We start from the raw sequence: 21,070 nt of genomic DNA, 5'->3' as shown, positions 1-21,070 counted from the left end.
TAGTGCAACTTTTTGCCTTCTTAATGTGTTGGAGATCAAATAGTAAATAATAAAAATACAGAAATAGCCCTATTCCACAACTGTAGTATGTCACACCTGCGCACGTTGGCGCGTGCATCAGACTGACTCTCGGGCGTGCTCCGAACAGCGCTGTAAACGACTCACACCTGCACAAGATTAAGGTGCAATCAGTGCATCTATATAAGGACTTGGAAAACACTTGCAGAGCACGAAGTATTGCGTTACATTGTTGACACATTACCGAGCCTTAGTTCCTGTTTGCTTCTCTTGGTTTCCTGATCCTGTTTCTCATGTTTGTGTCCTGCCTAACCTTCGATAGTCTGTTTGTGCCACGCTCGACCTATTACCTGTTTCACCGTTTCTCGATTTATCCTCGCGGATTTGGATTGTTTCCCTGTTTTCACTTTTCTTTATTGGCAGCCATCGGACGAAGTCCATGATGAGCGCATGGATCGTAACATTCAGGTCCGGTTCAAGCATTTCCTTTGATGGCTTACTAGCTCGATCCTAGAGCAGCAGACGCGATGGCAAGTTGGACAGACATGGGCTGTTGCCGATGGAGCTCCTGCAGTGACCTTTCTCCTGGCTCTTTTTGCGTCAGCCTCATTGTTGAGCCTTTTCTCTCCTACTTCAAGTGAATCACTGCAAGCGGCCTTGCAGATACTGCGTTCCGCCGCAAGACGTTCCCAGTTGTCCACTGGAAGACCGATCGCAAGCATGTCTCTTTTGCAGACGTCTCGAAAGCGTAGCTTTGGTCTTCCGACAGCCCTCGACCCGAGTTCCAGCTCTCCATACAGGAGATCCTTGGGGATGTGACCATCCTCCATTCGCCAACTTGGCCCACTTCACATTTCTTAATAATAAACTATCTTCTGCACTTACATCCGTTTCCCAACCATTCCTGACAGTACACTTCGCCAAGCTGACATGGTAATCCGTATTATGTCAAGAAGCGCTCAGCTAAGCAAAGAGACACGACATCCATCATTACTTTAAGACATGAAGTGACTTTTAAGTAATAAACATAAAGAAAAACCATTGAATTAAAAGGTGCGTCCAAACTTCTGACTGGTACCGTAGTTACGTCACAGTGTCGGTTTACATTTTTTATTTACTGAATTTCTTTACCGAAAGCAACCTGCAAGCACTTTGATTTTATTTATTTATTTCTTGCTTCTTGTGCTTTGCACAGAAAGTAGTGCTGTGAGGTTGGATGTTTCAGAGGCTCTGATAAATGCAAATGCAGATCCCACTGTTCTGACTGCATTAAAAAAAAGTAAACTTTCTTTTTTAATACTGATTCTATGCATATGGAGGTGTGTTCTTTATACAGTGACAGTTTTCCTAAAATTAGACTTAAATACATCACAATATTCACGTCCACACCCATTAACACTGAAGACTCCACTTCCCAGAGTTCGCAGCAGCCTCTAATTACGGCCGCCGTGGACTACGATAACCAACCTGCACCGCGCCGCCCTCCATCTCCAGAATACTGATTATCGCTTCACCTGTTCCCAATCACATCTCCATCACCTCTGGGTGTGTATATAAGGGCTCTCAGTTTCACAGTTACTTTGCAAAATAAATGCTCAGTATTCCCTTGCCTGACTTTACCAAGCCTCATTTAACAATTATTCCACGAAATCGAGTCGTACATGAGCTGATAGTTGATGAGGCGCGTAACACAGAGTCGGCTATAAGCCATGTACGACAAGATTGAGTGGAATAACTGATTTATTTTATCCACATTCACTGGATTTTCAGAAATGGAGTATTTTTATTTTTTGCAAATTCGCTAAATTAAAAACTTTATACAAAACGTCTGACAAAATCACTTCCACTTAACAAACCGGCGAAATGACAGTAGCAATTTGTGAAAAATGCTATAATAATAATAATAATAATTCTTGAAAAAAATCAAAAAGAGACGTTCTTACCAGGTGGCACGGTGGTGTAGTGGTTAGCGCTGTCGCCTCACAGCAAGAAGGTCCGGGTTCGAGCCCCGTGGCCGGCGAGGGCCTTTCTGTGTGGAATTTGCATGTTCTCCCCGTGTCCGCGTGGGTTTCCTCCGGGTGCTCCGGTTTCCCCCACAGTCCAAAGACATGCAGGTTAGGTTAACTGGTGGCTCTAAATTGACCATAGGTGTGAATGTGAGTGTGAATGGTTGTCTGTGTCTATGTGTCAGCCCTGTGATGACCTGGCGACTTGTCCAGGGTGTACCCCGCCTTTCGCCCGTAGTCAGCTGGGATAGGCTCCAGCTTGCCTGCGACCCTGTAGAACAGGATAAACAGATAATGAGATGAGATGTTCTTACCATCAAATACTTTTGTTGCTTTTTTTGTATTTTCTGGGGTTTTGTTTTCAAGTAGAGGTTTTATTTTGTCCTCCGTTGGTTCAGTAAAACACTCTGCTATTTTGTTTTTCTCTACTCACGGTATATGAGCTGATATCCTAGTAGTAGAGTAACCAATCAGAGTGTGCAATTGCTCATATCCAGTGAATGTGGATAGAATAATACTTGATATTCTGGTTACTGATATAATTCTGTATTTTGCTTTATGCTGTCTGTCTTAACCTGTGATATCCTGTCTGTGCCTCGCCTGACCATTGCCTGTTTATTGACTCTGGCTTTGCTCTACGATTTGGATTTGTCTTTGCCAGCTTTGTCTTGAATAAACACTGCTGCATTTACATCCATCCGTCGCCTGTATTCCTGACAAATACATCTCCAATCAATCTGTTCATCCAGAGTTGTGGGGAAGCTGCTGGGGTACATACTGAACACATCGCCAGGGCTAACACAGAGATGAACAACCATTCACACTAACATTCACACCTATGGGCAATTTAGAATAACCAGTTGACCTAATCCACATGGCTTTGGACTGTAGGAAGAAACCCACACAGACACGAGGAGAAAATGCAACCTCTGCCTTGCTTACACTATCACAATATACTGAAATGTAATGCCTGGATCATGATTCATATCATATCGCAAGATTCTTGCCGATACACAGCCCTCCATAGGTGTCACATGGAAGAGGGCGGGTTCCCTTCTGTGTCTGGTTCCTCTTGAGGTTTCTTCCTTCAGGAAGCTTTTCCTTACCATCTCTAGATATAAATATACATCTGGAAAGTCACTTTATGTCAGTGTGTTTTGGTAAAAAGCTCCACAAATTGTTTTGAATTGAATTAAATGTATTATAAATTTGTGCTCTTAATATATTTCGGATAGTTCTACAAACAAGTTGGGTATGTAGATTTAATGAATTGCTCATTTGTATTGATTTTTAGTCTTTTGCTTTGTGGTGTGTGTGTGTGTGTGTGTGTGTGTGTGTGTGTGTGTGTGAGAGGCATGCAAAAACCTGTTGTATGTTAATTAAAAAAAAAGATGAGATGACTGTTCTGTGAGCATTCTGACTCACAGGCATTCACATAGCCTGACAAATGTAGTGACACACAGTCATCTGACATTTCTTTTCTTTTTCTTTTTTTTTTTTTTACATTGCTCTTTATCCCAAATTGTTCACTGGCAAGTGTTATGAAATTGTGTAGCAATAAATCCAGTAGTTTTTGTAACATTTTGGTTGTGAAATATTTTGTCCATATTGTGGTGTGTGTGTGTGTGTGTGTGTGCGCACGCACGCATGTTCTAAATTTTGGTTCTCTTCACGCTACACCTGCTGCGCTGTAATTAGTTTTAGCCTTCTTTGGGACCTCCAACTTTCAGTGAGTCTCGAAACATCTACAGTACATTTGACAAAGTCTTAATATAGAAGTGTGAATCCATGCAGACAGCAGGTCTTAACATGTTATATGTTTGTCCCCATTTACGTGTTACGTCACATGTGTTTACCAAAGATCCTGAACATTGGGTTTGTCAGAAATCAGAGCATTCACTATCTTTCTGGATTCTGTTCATTTTGTGAGTGGTTGTTGGTGTTTGTGGTTGTTGTTTGTTGTGTTGTTTGTTGGTTATTGTTGTTGTTGATTGTTGGTGTTGTTAGTTGTTGGTTGTTGTGTTTGTTGTGGTTGTTGTGTTTGTTGGTTATTGTTGTTGGTGTTGGTCGTTGTGTTTGTTGGTTATTGTTGTTGTTGTTGGTGGTGTTGGTCGTTGTATTTGTTGGTTATTGTTGTTGGTGTTGGTCGTTGTGTTTGTTGGTTATTGTTGTTGTTGGTGTTGTTGTTGGTGTTGGTCGTTGTGTTTGTTGTTGATTGTGGTTGTTGGTTGTTGTGGTTGTTGTTGGTTGTTGTTGGTGTTGGTCATTGTTTGTTGTTGATTGTGGCTGTTGTTGCTTGTGGTTGTTGTTGGTTGTTGTGTTTGTTGTTGGTTGTTGTTGCTTGTGTTTGTTGTTCGTTGTGGTTGTTCGTTGTTGTGGTTGTTGTTGATTGTAGTTGTTTGTTGTGGTTGTTGTTTGTTGGTTGTGGTTGTTGGTGTTTGTGGTTGTTATGGTTGTGATTGTTGGTGTTATGGTTGTTGGTGTTAGTGGTTGTTGTTGATGGTTTTTGTTGTGGTTGTTATTGGTTGTGGTTGTTGTTGGTGTTGTGGTTGTTGGTTGCTGTGTTTGTTGTTGGTTGTGGTTGTTGGTTGTTGGTGTTGTTAGTTGTTGTGGTTGGTTGTTGCTGGTTGTGATTGTTGCTGGTTGTGGTTGTTGTGGTTTTGGTGTTTGTGGTTGTTGTGTTTGTTGGTGGTGGTGTTTGTTGGTGGTGGTGTTGTGGTTGTTGGTTGTGGTTGTGATTGTTGGTGTTATGGTTGTTGGTGTTTGTGGTTGTTGGTGTTTCTTGTTGGTTGTTGTGGTTGTTGTTGGTTGATGGTGTTGTGGTTGTTTGTGTTTATGGTTGTTGGTTGTTGTGGTTGATTGTTGGTGTTAGTGGTTCTGGTTGTTGTTGTGGTTGTTGTTGGTTGTTGTGATTGTTGGTGTTAGTGGTTGTGGTTGTTGGTGTTTGTTGTTGCTTGTTGTTGTGGTTGTTGCTGTGGTTGTTGTTGGTTGTTGGTGTTTGTGGTTGTTAGTTGTTGCGTTTGTTGTTGGTTGTGTTTGTTGTTGGTTGTTGTGTTTTTGTTGATTGTGGTTGTTGGTTGTAGTTGTTGTGTTTGTTGTTGATTGTGGTTGTTGGTGGTTGTGGTTGTTGGTTGTGTTTGTTGTTGTTTGTGGTTGTTGGTGTTGTGGTTGTTGTGTTTTTTGGTGTTTGTTTGTTTGTTTGTTTGTTTGTGTGAGGTGGTCATTTTGAACATTTCCACATCTCGCATTTCTTCTCTGTCTGAATCCGGAGAATGGCTTCTTTCTAACTGCTTCCTGCGAATCAGGGCAGGCTGGAAGGTTGGGATGCGATGCAGATTGACAGGCCACTCCTCCACCTCTCACCCTCTGCGTTTGAGAGTCACTCGTGAGCAGGCTCATTCATCACACAGCCAGCACCTGCCTTTGTTGCCTTCATTAAGCTTTTACTTGGTGGTTCTCTCATCATTGGCACAGCGGAGGCTCGGAATTTTCCCAAAGTTTGTACAAGAATAAAAGAAAATGTGTGGCAGAATTACAGAAACATTCAAGTATGACTCCTTTTTCATAACCGAAGGGAAACACCTTCCTGTATTTATTTCTCTCTTCCCTCGTCTTTCCTGCAGCTTTGCTTGTCTGTCCCGCATCACGTTTTGTTTTCCAGCTGCACTCTTGTTCGCATTAGTAGCCCAAAGGTGTAGGCTTTCTCCTTCAAGACACTTCTGCAGTATAATGAAAAATGTGAAGCCCAGCTTTTCAGAGTTTCAGTGTTCAGCCTCGCTTCAGCCTCCCTGATCACAGGCCTCACACATTGCCAACCAGGTCCCTCGTCCTGCTTTCCTCTGATTTTCTTTCACTGAGGGGGTATACTTTGAGATCTGAGGAAAACGTCTGACTAGATTGATAATCAAAGACCTTGTCATCATCTCCTCAGGGTTGCTCTTGTTGAGTGAAAATATACTCTACTTACCCTACCTCCCCCCCTCCACCACCACCACAAACTCACTCTGTCTTTTGTTTGTGTTCTCTTCTTTCTTTTGAATCTGGCTGCAGATTGATAAGCCCGAATCCATGAAAATCCAAGAAGCGACATGTACGCGTGTGCAAGTGTATGAGAGTGTTAAGGAGGGATGCGGCGGGCGTACTTGTTTATCTACCTCGCCTTTTCCAGATGGCGCACAGCAGAAAGAATCTACTTCCTGACACGCTCTCTTTGTCTCACTTCTCATTATCGCCCGGCTGTGGGCTCTCCTAGGAATCTGGGCGAGTTTTCAGGGCCAGAACACACGCAAGTACACACACAACGTGATGCAGAAAGTGTGACTTATTAGCAAGTTAGACACAGGAAAGAATGAGAAGTAGATGAAAGTGTGCATGTTTATATGTTTTGCATAACCCTATGGAGGTTTAGCGAAGAGTTGTTGTTATTAACATGAATATGCGAATGTGTACCCAAAAATAGTAAACAGTAATGGCTTTTGTGGTTTCATATGGTATCTGGTGACTCCTGCTGTGTAATCAGTATACAGTAAAAACTCACTTGTTTTGCCACCCAGATAGATGGAAAGAAAGCCCTCATAACACATCTGGATGTGTGTCTCATCATCATGAGTGAGCCTGGACTCCCTCGCATGATAAAGGCCTGTTTCTTCCTCATTCATTGGCGTTCATTGACAAGCCTGACCTAATGTCCTCTGGGTTGTTGTGCTGTTTGGCGGCCATGATTGACTTTTTCCTCGTTTTGCTGCTCCTCTAACTCCAAATTGATAGACGGTCAATTTGAGCAGGCGAAGATAACGGCATTGTGTCAGTGGCCACCGATCCGGTCGTTATCTACTGCTTCTAGGCTAGCTGAAGAATCCACAGAGACCCGTACTGCAATTATTGGCGTCTCTGGTGATGTGTTTACTTTGGCTTGAGGTGTCTTTGCAACGTATCTTTATGCCCCCTTTCACTATCTCTCATGGGCAGGTTGTCATTGCTGGTGGCATTACTGCTTGACGAGGTCATGTTTCAAACAGTGCCATTCCCATCGTTATTTGATGCTCTCGTCTTCACAGCACAGTGAGAGGAGGCTCAGGGTTCAGATTAGTCCCCGTACTAATAAATCTCTCACTTTTTAAATATTCCTTTGCTGACTTTCAGTCCTGGAAGCTTCCTATCCTGTCGACATACAAGATCCAACTAATTAGCTAATTATAGTATTAAGTCCTTAATGAGCAGAAGCAGGTGAGGACTTCAGATTGTGCGGGACAGAAGCTCCCCAGGTCTGGAGTTAACAAGCCCTGTTCAGTCCAATACTGTCTTTAAAAGTGATACACTCTATTAGGGAAGTTCGCATTTATTTTCAAGGATTTAACAAATGAAAATCAGTAACAGAAGAAGACTCGCATAACATGTTCCTCTGTGAGACGCAACTTCATTAAGTGAAATAAAGAGACTGAAACCTTGCAATACTTTTCGTGTTAGGAAGCTCCGTACACATTTAAATCCTTTACAAGACCATGAACAAAATGTTCAGTGAAATCCATTTTAATTTTCCTGCTTTGTTGATAAGATTAGATGTGGTAGGTTTTTACATTTCGACAAAGTGATTTTTACCAAAGCACATGCTAAATTCAAAGAAACGACATTTTCAAATAAGTTCACGTGAGCTGCAAAGTGGGGAAAAACTCATGTTTGTCTTTTGTTCGCAACAAGCTAGGTCGTGAACTGTGATGAGTGATGCATATTTTCCTCTTCAGAACAGTGAATATATAGTTCACAAATTCAGCCTGATTTTGACATGATTTTCTTGTGGCTGATGGATTTTCTCGCCTAGTTTTTCAACTCTTACATAGTTGTGTGTTCCTCGATAGCTGCGATCGATGATTTCTTTACCCTCCTCCGTGACCACATGCAAGAACGTGAACGATGATTGGTCAGAGTTAGGTGGTGTTTACATTAGACCGTATCAGCGGATCATCAGATGAACGTTTTTAAAACGATTCGCGTGCACACAGCAACGCCAATACACGGATACGCTAATCACATGACTAATTAGACGGCACGTAAGTTGAAATGTGTCAGTGCGGCTCAGCGCTTCCTCCTCAGCGGCTGCGCTCCAAATCACTCCGCCCTGAACAGCGAGTGCCCTCTGGAGGGTGCGCGCTCCGGCCCTGCGCAGCTCACAGAGCGCACGAGTGAAGCGCACGAGCAGTGATTCGGGACTGAGACGCTGTGTGTGTGATCCCAGTGCATATCGGGCATGCGCAAGTCACTCACCACTTGCAAGTGGAAGGATGGCAAGCCTAAAGACAATCATAACTACACAATGGGCAGTATTTGCATCTTACCATGAACAACATTAAGAATGACAAAGCAAAGCGTTATATTCATACTTTTATACTCTTTAATGAAAAACAAGAAGGTGATACAAGGCGGAAACAATAGCAGGAAGTGAAGTCCGCGCCGTTTTTCAGCAGTCGCGTCACATGACCAACGTGGCATGAACAACGCCAGCGAATCAGGAAGGTGGATGTCACAGTGACGTTGTCCAATGACGACGTCAGCTAGAGCTCAGCACTGCGTATCCTCGTATCTCAATGTTTACACAGCACCGGATCAGATACGAACTGGGTTGAATACGTGGGCCCTGGCGGATTCAAGTTGTTCCGCCTGTGGAGTCGTTTCCCGGCGTTTTAATGTGAACGGACAGTGGATCCGCGATGAAAACGAGACGGATACGGTCTAATGTAAACACCACCTCAGACAAGTAGTCTTTTCTAGTCTCCCGACCAAATCACGGCAAGAATTTATGGCACTGTGACAAAGCTCGACATTAAAGGAGATACGCAGAACCTTTATTTTTAAATACATTTCTGAGTGGATAGTATCTCCATCCTTGTCTCTTGTATGCTGCATAATTGGAAATAAAAAATATATTTTTGAGAGTTAAAATCAACCGCAAAGTTGGCGTTCGAGCTGCCCCGCTGAGCCAGCCAGCCCTGAGTGCGTGACATCACAGCGGTAACCAGGTTTAAGGCCGAGGTCTTTGACAGCTATAGACCAAAGTCATATAAATAAAAATTTATGGTGAAAGTAAGAAATACCGTTACCGACTTGCTCAGCTAAGACTGATTTGACTTCACTGATTGTGGGTTGACTCTCATTAAAACAGGATAGGTGCTATAACTTATGCAGCATACATGTACATGCATGCATTTTCACTGATAAAACGTAAAAGGCTAATTAAATAATCAGATGAACTGAGACAATTACATTCTGAATTACAACCCTGATTCCAAAAAAGTTGGGACAAAGTACAAATTGTAAATAAAAACGGAATGCAATAATTTACAAATCTCAAAAACTGATATTGTATTCACAATAGAACATAGACAACATATCAAATGTCGAAAGTGAGACATTTTGAAATTTCATGCCAAATATTGGCTCATTTGAAATTTCATGACAGCAACACATCTCAAAAAAGTTGGGACAGGGGCAATAAGAGGCTGGAAAAGTTAAAGGTACAAAAAAGGAACAGCTGGAGGACCAAATTGCAACTCATTAGGTTAATTGGCAATAGGTCATTAACATGACTGGGTATAAAAAGAGCATCTTGGAGTGGCAGCGGCTCTCAGAAGTAAAGATGGGAAGAGGATCACCAATCCCCCTAATTCTGCGCCGACAAATAGTGGAGCAATATCAGAAAGGAGTTCGACAGTGTAAAATTGCAAAGAGTTTGAACATATCATCATCTACAGTGCATAATATCATCAAAAGATTCAGAGAATCTGGAAGAATCTCTGTGCGTAAGGGTCAAGGCCGGAAAACCATACTGGGTGCCCGTGATCTTCGGGCCCTTAGACGGCACTGCATCACATACAGGCATGCTTCTGTATTGGAAATCACAAAATGGGCTCAGGAATATTTCCAGAGAACATTATCTGTGAACACAATTCACCGTGCCATCCGCCGTTGCCAGCTAAAACTCTATAGTTCAAAGAAGAAGCCATATCTAAACATGATCCAGAAGCGCAGACGTTTTCTCTGGGCCAAGGCTCATTTAAAATGGACTGTGGCAAAGTAGAAAACTATTCTGTGGTCAGACGAATCAAAATTTGAAGTTCTTTATGGAAATCAGGGATGCCGTGTCATTCGGACTAAAGAGGAGAAGGACGACCCAAGTTGTTATCAGCGCTCAGTTCAGAAGCCTGCATCTCTGATGGTATGGGGTTGCATTAGTGCGTGTGGCATGGGCAGCTTACACATCTGGAAAGACACCATCAATGCTGAAAGGTATATCCAGGTTCTAGAGCAACATATGCTCCCATCCAGACGACGTCTCTTTCAGGGAAGACCTTGCATTTTCCAACATGACAATGCCAAACCACATACTGCATCAATTACAGCATCATGGCTGCATAGAAGAAGGGTCCGGGTACTGAACTGGCCAGCCTGTAGTCCAGATCTTTCACCCATAGAAAACATTTGGCGCATCATAAAACGGAAGATACGACAAAAAAGACCTAAGACAGTTGAGCAACTAGAATCCTACATTAGACAAGAATGGGTTAACATTCGTATCCCTAAACTTGAGCAACTTGTCTCCTCAGTCCCCAGACGTTTACAGACTGTTGTAAAGAGAAAAGGGGATGTCTCACAGTGGTAAACATGGCCTTGTCCCAACTTTGAGATGTGATGTTGTCATGAAATTTAAAATCACCTAATTTTTCTCTTTAAATGATACATTTTCTCAGTTTAAACATTTGATATGTCATCTGTGTTCTATTCTGAATAAAATATGGAATTTTGAAACTTCCACATCATTGCATTCCGTTTTTATTTACAATTTGTACTTTGTCCCAACTTTTTTGGAATCGGGGTTGTAAATTAAATAATCTTATACTGGTAACTTAAACACACAATACAAGTTACATGTATTAATCTAAATGCAGGTAAACAACGAGTGTTGTTGTTTTTGTTGTTTTGTATCCAAATGAGAGTCGGAGCTTACCCGTCTGTGTTCTCGTTTCCTGAAGGCCGATCTTGTGGCTGATTGTTTTGAAACAATCTGACTTTCAGTTGTTCGTTCAGTTCTCCGTTCATTTGCTTCTTCCACTTAAGGGCGAGATGGCAGCAATATCCAGTGGAGAAAATCAGACGGCTGCTCCACTCATTCTCCATTTTCTCCATACTGAGTACTCCGCCATTACTGCTCGGCTCAGGCAATTACTAAAACCCGGGATGGGACGTCACCGGTTTTAGCAGCAACTGCGTGGAGGTCACTGCCCGAGCGATAATATGTCATGTCCTGTTCCGTCCCGGGTTTTACCAACAACCCTCGGCTCACTCCGGGAGAACTGGTGTAACTGAACTTGCTTTCCTTTTTTTTAAAAAAAATATAATAAATAAAATAAATGCTTTCCTTTTCTTGTACTTTTCCTTTAATTGTTGATACTGCACCCTCTTTCAATACGGGCTTATAGCCAATGCTCCTCAATAGATCAAAGGTTTTGTACAAGTCTTCAGTAAAATGTGCAGAGCAGAGGAGAGACTACTTCATAGCTGCCCAATGTGCCCGTGAACTTCTCACAAAACGCGTCCAAATCTTTGCAGTTTGAACATTCTTGGGCCATGAATGCAATGTAAATCCACCTTCTGTCATGTTGCTGCACCCACCAGCAACACATCTACATGGCATAGCGATAAATTAGCTCAAAATGGAGGATCGGACGTCAAGGTCATTCAGAATGCTTAGAATGTAAACAAATTGGTAAAATGACAGTCGCAATTTGTGAAAAATGCAATCATAATTCTTGAAAAATAAAAAAGATACATTCTTACCATGAAACACTTTCATTCAATATATATATATATATTTTTTGGATTTTTGTTTTCGAGTAGAGTTTTTATTTCATCCTCTGTTGGTTCAGTAACACACTCCGCCATTTTCTTCTTCTTTAGGATTTTTTTTGGGCTGTTGGCAATTACTGTCACCGACTGGGCTGGAGTGTGGAATAGGAGATATTGGGGGGAGAAAAATATATTCTTTTAGTTGTTTCTGTTTCTTTTAAATACTTGATAACACTACCGTATATCTGACGTGATGCGCTCCACCATATTGTTTTTCTCTACTCATGGTATATGAGCTGATGGCTTAGTAGTAGAGTAGCCAATCAGAGCGTGCGATTGCACATATCCAGTGAATGTGGATAGAATAAAATTAGATATTACACCGTGGTTATTTTTTTACATACACGTGCCGTACTCGGCTTCCCCGGAATTTCGAAAAACAATAACACGGCGGATCACTGAGGTGATTGAACTAGTTTTGTTGGAACTTTATTGATGTAACTCTTGAATAATTACTATAAGAATGGTGTTTCAGCAAATATTCAACTTGTCCTGTTGGACAGGCAGATGACTTATCCGGATCAAACATTTGGTTGTCTCGGACAGTCGGACTACCGTTAATGTCGAGCGCTGTGTGATCGCCTAATTTGACATGGTGACCATCGTGAAAGACAAAAATAAAGTGTTGTCTGATCCTGGTATTAAAGATTTAACAAGCGAATATATCTGTATGTTGATTGCTTTAAAGTAAAGACTTGTATATACAGCAGTAGCGAATCCCTGATGTAAGTGGAATACTGAAGCCCAGCAGGCAGGGAATGATGCTCACACAGACTTTTATTTTCACTTTCGTGCTTGCTTTTCAGCTTTACTAATCTCATTCATTTGCACATAAACACAAACGTGCTCGGGTTGGGAGAGATCCTCTCTCGTCACTCTCCCTCCTTTCTACCTTCCATCCTCACTGCAAAACACACACACACACACACACACACACACACACACACACACACACACACACACACACAAAATTAATTGCCAATAGGTGTACGGCCTTTGCCACTCACCTTCCCTATACCCACCCTCCGTTCACAAACCAATGTTTGCCACGCCCCCGCTGCCACAAAACTTCCAGCTTGATTACGTCAGCATTCGAAAGAGGGCGCATGCGTCTTTGGACAACATTGGCAGATGTTGGTCACTTTGATTTCCGCTGTACGTTTTACTTCCGTCCTACGATGTCTCGCACAGGTCTCAGCGAATCTCGTTTACGGCCATCGCTTTGACATATGGACTGATATATTACAGAGCATATTTCAAACACTCATAACTTGCTATAGCAGCGACAAAATAGCGATCAAAAATGCATTCCGATATTTAATAAAATGAGATAAATAGAATTTTGATAATAAAAAATTTGCCTTCAGTTCTCCTTTAATGGCAAGAACTGCTACTTTGTTTGTTTCCTGCGCATACTGTGAGCAGCCTTGATGATTTGATGTCACTTGCTGAACTTGGAAGTTGAGTTGACCATTCAGAGTTCCCACGTAGGAATGCCGTTTTGAGAGGGTGTTTTCTTTGGGGTTTTTTTTTGTGAATAGAGCTGAACTTTACCATTTTCACCGGTTTACCTTTGTTTCATGTTCTCGGTTGGATCTATCTAGGTAGTTATACTGTACTAAGGAGCAGATGAGAAAGATCTGGGCGCAGAAATGAGATTTTACTGGGCCAAGAAAGTAAAACACTGACTGGCGACAAGGTGCTATCCAAATTTAGTTTGAAGAGATTACAGAGGTTTTATCTTTTTTCCCCCCCAACCTTCTTGAAAGGAGCTGAGTAGATCAGATACCAATGAACGTGACTGTAGGTAAATAATTTTTTGTTTAATTCAAAAGCGCTCTTCAATGTCTGAGATCAAAATGCCTGCACTTCCCGGTTAAAGTGCCCCTGAAATCTAAATGACATGTTTTCGAGCTTCCTCTTCCTGTCCCTTTGTAAATATAGTGCAATTTGAAAAAATATATATCAAACAGTTTTGGAGATATTTTCATTTTAGGTTTATAATTCGGCGGCACGTTGGTGTAGTGATTAGCGCTGTCGCCTCACAGCAAGAAGGTCCGGGTTCGAGCCCCGTGGCCGGCGAGGGCCTTTCTGTGCGGAGTTTGCATGTTCTCCCCGTGTCCGCGTGGGTTTCCTCCGGGTGCTCCGCTTTCCCCCACAGTCCAAAGACATGCAGGTTAGGTTAACTGGTGACTCTAAATTGACCGTAGGTGTGAATGTGAGTGTGAATGGTTGTCTGTGTCTATGTGTCAGCCCTGTGATGACCTGGCGACTTGTCCAGGGTGTACCCCGCCTTTCGCCCGTAGTCAGCTGGGATAGGCTCCAGCTTGCCTGCGACCCTGTAGAACAGGATAAAGCGGCTAGAGATAATGAGAGGTTTATAATTCATCACATATGGGAAAACAGTTACCATTTTTTGATGACTCATTCCGTCGTAGTCTTTTGTTTGTCCGATTAAATGATCTATAAAAACAATTACTATACTATAAGTCCCGCCCCTTTACTGTAGTAGTTTGTTTGCAGCACACACTGTTTGTTGATGTGTTTTCCTCAACTGTCCCTTGGTTGAGAAAACTGGTTGCTGTTTGTTCATTTCGAAGAGGGAAGAATTTGTGCAGGTTATTTGACGAGCACGTTTTACCAACTTGGGGCTTGTCAGTGCTGAAATGTCGCTACTTCAGACTGATCAAGAATGTGACTCTGTCCTTATACACCATCAAGGCTTTTCCATCAGAAACGGTGAGTAATATCACTTTAATCTACTATAAACCTGTAGACACCTCTCCATCACTATCAGCACCGCTGGTTCTCGACCTCGACTCAGACACGCACAGCATAACTCCAAAAACGCATGGCAACTCATTGTCAAGGATATTGTCCTCGTTAAATTGGACAGGCGTGGGTGAAGGTGGAGGTGAGAAATCCTCCACAGTTGAAAATGGCTCTCATTAAACCCTTTGCCGTTCCATATTTAGCTAGTCCACTAAGCTACTGTCAGATTCCTACTTGTCTCGAAAACACATTTCAACATGCCAGTACTCTGACTTCCTGTTTCCGAAGGAAATAAGGCAACTTACGCATCCAGAGCATTTAATAGAGACTTTATGTAACTGTACATGTTAGACACTGGCTGATTTCCTGTTCAACCAGGGAAAACTGTTTATCGTTGGAATTATACAATACAGTATACAGTCGAGGGATTTTAATCTGATTACCATATGGTGCTTGGTGACGAGTCTTTATTTGGCATTTGAGTAAGTGTTCCTGTGTAGCGTCGTCAAGATAAACCTTGGTAGAAAATTACACTTATTAGTATTTGATCAATGACCAATAAATACTACTTTGGTGTAAAGAACTTGACGTTCTTGATTGGCATTAAACTGAATTGTCGTTTCAGTTCATTTTTGAATAATGAAACATTAGTTTCAGTAAAGATGTGTGTGAGGTTGGTACATCGCATGATTTCTAGCTTCCTCTGGACCAACACGTCTGAACAAATCTGCCACATGGCTAAAAGTTTGTAGACACCTGACCATCACACCTAGAAGTATTTGTTGAATAGCTGAACATCCCATTCCAGATGGATTCCTTTCTTTGCTGTTATAATAAGCTCCACTCTTCTGGAAGGCCTTCTACTCAATTTTGGAATGTGGCTGGGTGGATTTGTGTTCATTCAGCTATAAGAGCATTAGTGAGATCAGGCACTGAGAAGGTCTGGGGTTCAGTCGTTGTTCCAGTTCATCCCGAAGGTGTTCAGTGGGGTTGAAGTGCCGGACACTTGAGTTCTTCCACTCCAGTCTTGGCAAACCATATTTTCATGGAGCGTTCTTTGTGCACAGGAGCATTGTCATACTGGAACAGGTTTTGGCCTCTTGGTTTTAGTGAAGGGGGGAAAAAAGATACACTGTTACTCGGCTATAACGAACTCCTTGGGGGACGTCCAAATAGTTTGTAATACCGAAAAGTTTGTAATGAGTAAAGTTTGAAATGGACCCACTTGTCACACCAAACACTCACGTAAAACGAGCCCAAATGCGTTTAATTTATATTTACGCTTAATTCACTTACATATTTATGAATTAAAGGAAAGAAGTCACTCTTAAGTAAAGGAAACAAATCACACTTGCCCCGTTTGCTTGCCGCATCTTCTTTCTTCTCAGCCCATCGTGTTGGTTGCAGTTCAGAACTCTTTTTCTTTAAAAGTTGAAATTGAATTTTTTGGGATACATATTCTTTAGACAAATTTGTTGCTTTCTCACCACGCTTTAGACGGAACAGAATACGAAGTTTGTCTTTGATGGTGTCACATCTGCGTATGTGCAGCAGTGTAACTCAAACTGCTACTCACGTACTTATGCACAGCACCATTAGGACTAATTACCATGCACCTGTTCCGGATTAGAGTGCAATCGCAGCGTGCGCTTATAAGGACTCTCAGTAACACACAGACTCTCTGAAGTATACACGCTGTACCTTGTGTCTCATGTTACCAAGCCTTTTGTAGCACTGTGTTGACAGTCTGGTTTCCGACTGTTTTGTATTTTGTATTTTGCCCTTTGTCTCTGTCTTTGATATCCTGTTTGTTTCTCACTTGATCATTGCCTGTTTCTCGACTCTGATTTCTGATCACTGATTTGGATGTTTGCCAGCGTGTTTTAACTAAAACTCTTCCAATGATTACATCCATCTGTCGCCTGCATTTACATGCCAGATGAAGAATAGCTTGCATTTACAAGTAGCCATGACAACAGTGTTTACGGAGTAAAGACTCGAGTAAAACTGCTTTTAGCTCGTAAAATAAAGTCCTTTTAAGGGATTTTTTGAAGTCAGTGATCACTGTTCTTGATAATGATTAGTGATTGACATCTAAGCGAGGCTCGCTAAGCCTTTGTTGTGTTACTGCGGACTAGATTACTTATTGGTTGTCTCTGGGGAAGAGGAGCGCATGGCTCAGTGATGTGTGTGGGTTTGTTTTTTTGTTAAGACTCTGACTCATTGTTATTAAAGGCAGGGGACACAAACGTGGTTTGTTATATGCGAAAGTTTGTAGTAAAAGAGTTTGTTATAGCGTGGTTGCAGTGTATTCTATGCAACTGTGTGCCTCCGACTTTGTGGCAAAGAGTGTGATGGTAAGGTGTCCACAAATGTTTGAACATCTAGGGATGTTGGAGAAATGAAAAACCTTGCAACGAACAAGAGGAGGTTGAATCTGAGAAATGCCAGAATGGCTTTTAGAAATGAACAATTGTAGCGAAAGAAATCGTCAAAGTCTGAATCGATTTCAAACAGCTTAATAATTAATGAAAGCGTACAGATTGGTGACAAACAAAGGAGGAAAATCAGTGGCTTTGTTATATAATATTCTGACAGATCACCTTTTGAAACGCTTCTATCCTGATGAGAGCGGTGTCTTTCAGCACGATAATGCCCACAAGACGCAAGGGCATGGGGACAAATCCCAGCGCAGCTGAAATAAGACCTTAGCACATTAGCATGACTGGTATGCATGCATCAACACGTGAACATGCATGCACATTGAGTTGCTTCCTTTAGTTTTCGGTCTCCTTTGGGTGTGCTCATGCTGTCTGTCTGCTATAAATATTCAAGCCCATGTGCAGGCCATATCTTTTTATTCAACAGACCTAGTGCAGTGTAAACCCGGTTTTCCCACTGGGCTTCTGCTCATCCTCTCGTCCCAACCTTTCACACATGGCTTCTCTCACTTCTTTCTTCTTAGCTAAGAGCTAGTGAGGATGTCTCTCCTGTGTGTGTGTGTGTGTGTGTGTGTGTGTGTGTGTGTGTGTGTGTGTGTGTGTAGCCCTGTTCTACCTCGTCTTTGACTGCACACTGTGTTATGATTGTCTGAAAGGATGCGATCGGAATGGAGTACAGCCCAGCTCATCATCATGCCGGAGCCGTTCTCGAACTGCCTAAGAGTGCGTCGTCACAGTTAAACTCTCTGACGTGACGTCTAACATACTTCATGTAGTCTCCGAGGTCTGAGGTTTCGAAAGAAGCTCTACTCTAATTCTTTTTCTTAAACGGTGGATGCTGTAATAGCTCACAGTGGCATAGTGCTTTGGTTCAGAGAGCTAATGGCTTGAGGTTTGGGGAGTGATGTTAAGCTTTTGGTGGTTACAGCCACAATTTGCTCCTCTAATGGACCTTGGACTGTATATTTCAAGGCTTTTTTTTCTTTTTCAGATACAGAAAGCGCTTTGCTATAAATAAAATTACCAGGGGCATTGTCATGCTGGAACAATTTACTCCGAATGGCTACTCAAGCGTGACGTGTTTGGTGTTTAAGTTTGCATCGGAGCAGTCATTGAAATACCATTAATAATAATAATAAAAAAAATATAATCATTAAAAAAGAAAAGTTTTCCTCCATTAATCATAGTATTTCATAAGCACACATTTGGCTGCCTGGATCCAGCAAAAAACAGCTTGAAGCATAATTAGGTGTTTGATTAATACGTATCTGTCTTGCAGTGAGCTCAATTACTCAGCTGATAAAGCAGTGACTGAGGAAGATTATACTTTGTAATTTCTGCCTTGTACGTACTTATTTATTTATTGACGTACTCAAAACCTGCATCGAACCTAAATGACTGGTGTCTCGTCTCCTTCCAGGTCTCCATCCAGCCATTCGCTCTGGCTTTAGTTCAGGTAAGATAATGAGCTACCACTTTGTTCTTTCTTCCCCAGCATGTGTCATTCACTTTAAATAGACATGTATACTTCCACTCGCATCACTGCTCTCTCTCTCTCTCTCTCTCGCTCTCTCTCTCTCTCTCTTGCTGTCTCTCTCTCAAAATTTCCTCTTTTGGAAATCAATGGTGCATACCAGTGTTAAAGAACTTTTTTTTTCTGAATTAATCAATTCTTATCTCTCTCTCTCTCTCTCTCTCTCTCTCTCTCTCTCTCTCTCTCAGAATTGCATTGCTTCACCGAGGGGGGAAAAACAAAGGTAAGATCAGTTGCTTTCAGAAGTAATCTGCCTGTTTGTCAGTGTGAGTGTAAGCTCGGCTGCCTGTCCAGGCTTTTTTTTCCCCCCCTCCCGTACCCGTCTGGATTGTTTAACATCCACCTAATGGAGGGGAAAAAAAACCTTCTGTAAAGCTTTATTTGGCCTGACACATATCTCCACTGTTTGGAGTAGAATTTATATAAAGAGTTTACCCCCTCCACTCTGTGGCAGGCATTTAAAGTTGGAGCAAAGGTCACATGTCTTCTTTACATTCATCCCTCTCTCTCTCTCTCTCTCTCTCTCTCTAGCAGGTTCATTATTGATTAGGTCAGGCCTAGGTCATAGCAGAGGAATATGTTAATGCATCGACCTGATTTCTGATTTCTGATGGCTTTCGCAACCGTACGTCCATACGTGCACCACCACAGGGAACCCAATAGTAAATTCAAGGCAGCGTATCTTGCCAACATTTGACCACCGGAGAACGAAATTTGTATCTTAAAGGAGATACGCAGAGCCTTTATTTTTAAATACATTTCTGAGTGGATAGTATCTCCATCCTTGACTCTTGTATGCTGCATAATCTCATCTCATCTCATTATCTCTAGCCGCTTTATCCTTCTACAGGGTCGCAGGCAAGCTGGAGCCTATCCCAGCTGACTACGGGCGAAAGGCGGGGTACACCCTGGACAAGTCGCCAGGTCATCACAGGGCTGACACATAGACACAGACAACCATTCACACTCACATTCACACCTACGCTCAATTTAGAGTCACCAGTTAACCTAACCTGCATGTCTTTGGACTGTGGGGGAAACCGGAGCACCCGGAGGAAACCCACGCAGACACGGGGAGAACATGCAAACTCCACACAGAAAGGCCCTCGCCGGCCACGGGGCTCGAACTCAGGACCTTCTTGCTGTGAGGCGACAGCGCTAACCACTACACCACCGTGCCGCCCGCTGCATAATTGGAAATAAAAAATATATATTTTTGAGAGGGCGGCACGGTGGTGTAGTGGTTAGCGCTGTCGCCTCACAGCAAGAAGGTCCTGGGTTCGAGCCCCGTGGCCGGCGAGGGCCTTTCTGTGTGGAGTTTGCATGTTCTCCCCGTGTCCGCGTGGGTTTCCTCCGGGTGCTCCGGTTTCCCCCACAGTCCAAAGACATGCAGGTTAGGTTAACTGGTGACTCTAAATTGACCGTAGGTGTGAATGTGAGTGTGAATGGTTGTCTGTGTCTATGTGTCAGCCCTGTGATGACCTGGCGACTTGTCCAGGGTGTACCCCGCCTTTCGCCCGTAGTCAGCTGGGATAGGCTCCAGCTTGCCCGCGACCCTGTAGAACAGGATAAAGCGGCTATAGATAATGAGATGAGCTTTCTTTCTCTCACTCACTCTACATGCACACATGCGTTGTGGTCGGGAGGGAGCCAATATTTTCTGCTCTGCCCCTCCTTTTATGCTCCGTCCCTGTAACAAACAGACACACACCCACACACATTAATTGACAGCAGGTGGAATGACTTAGCCACTTACCTTCCCTGACCCCGCCCTCCATTCACAGACTGCTGCTTGGCCACGCCCCCGCTGCCACATGGAGATTCTTCGGATTCCTCAGATAGTAATACATCTGACTGTGATGGTCCTGAAATTGGAGTGTGTGTACATGCTTTTGCTATACACGTAGAACTGTATCCGTTCGAACCATCGGAAAGTGAATCCGATAGTAACACATCAGCCACGGAGGCCCCCACCTTACAAAATAAAGCCAGAGAACAAAGCTGTCTAGAGAATTGGATGGAATTGAACTGACAGTCTTATGTGACCCTCATTAAAACAGGATAGGTGTTATAACTTATGCAACATACATGTACATGCATGCACTTTCACTGATGAAACGTAAAAGGCTAATTAAATAATCAGATGAACTGAGACAATCACATTCTGAAGCAAATTAAATAATCAGATGAACTGAGACAATCACATTCTGAAGCAAATTAAATAATCTTATACCGGTAACTTAAACACACAATACAAGTTACATGTATTAATCTAAATGCAGGTAAACAACAAGTGTTGTTGTTGTGATGTAACCAAATGAGAGTCGGAGCTTACCCGTCTGTGTTCTCGCTTCTTGAAGGCCGACCTTGTGGCCGATTGTTTTGAAACAATCTGACCTTCA

At 42.5% G+C, this 21,070-nt stretch overlaps 1 protein-coding gene across 7 annotated transcripts in view; it reads left to right on the top strand.

The window, feature by feature from the left end:
- Positions 1 to 21,070, top strand: part of plxnb2b (plexin b2b) — a 380,397-nt gene that overhangs the window by 93,721 nt on the left and 265,606 nt on the right. For 3 of the 7 annotated variants that reach the window (XM_060914419.1, XM_060914420.1, XM_060914425.1), the window contains exons 2-3: positions 18,555 to 18,590; positions 18,857 to 18,891. The gene's annotated coding sequence lies outside the window, so the exon portion shown is untranslated. Of the gene's footprint in view, positions 1 to 3,258; positions 3,277 to 3,931; positions 3,950 to 5,424; positions 5,573 to 18,460; positions 18,479 to 18,554; positions 18,591 to 18,856; positions 18,892 to 21,070 lie in introns of those variants that run through there. The other 4 variants (XM_060914424.1, XM_060914422.1, XM_060914421.1 and 1 more) reach the window with 4 other exon arrangements.

This window comes from Neoarius graeffei, chromosome 2 (assembly GCF_027579695.1).
Source record: "Neoarius graeffei isolate fNeoGra1 chromosome 2, fNeoGra1.pri, whole genome shotgun sequence".
NCBI lineage: Eukaryota > Metazoa > Chordata > Actinopteri > Siluriformes > Ariidae > Neoarius > Neoarius graeffei.
Note: the sequence above shows the minus strand (reverse complement) of the source record. Positions and strands in the feature narration are given on the sequence as shown.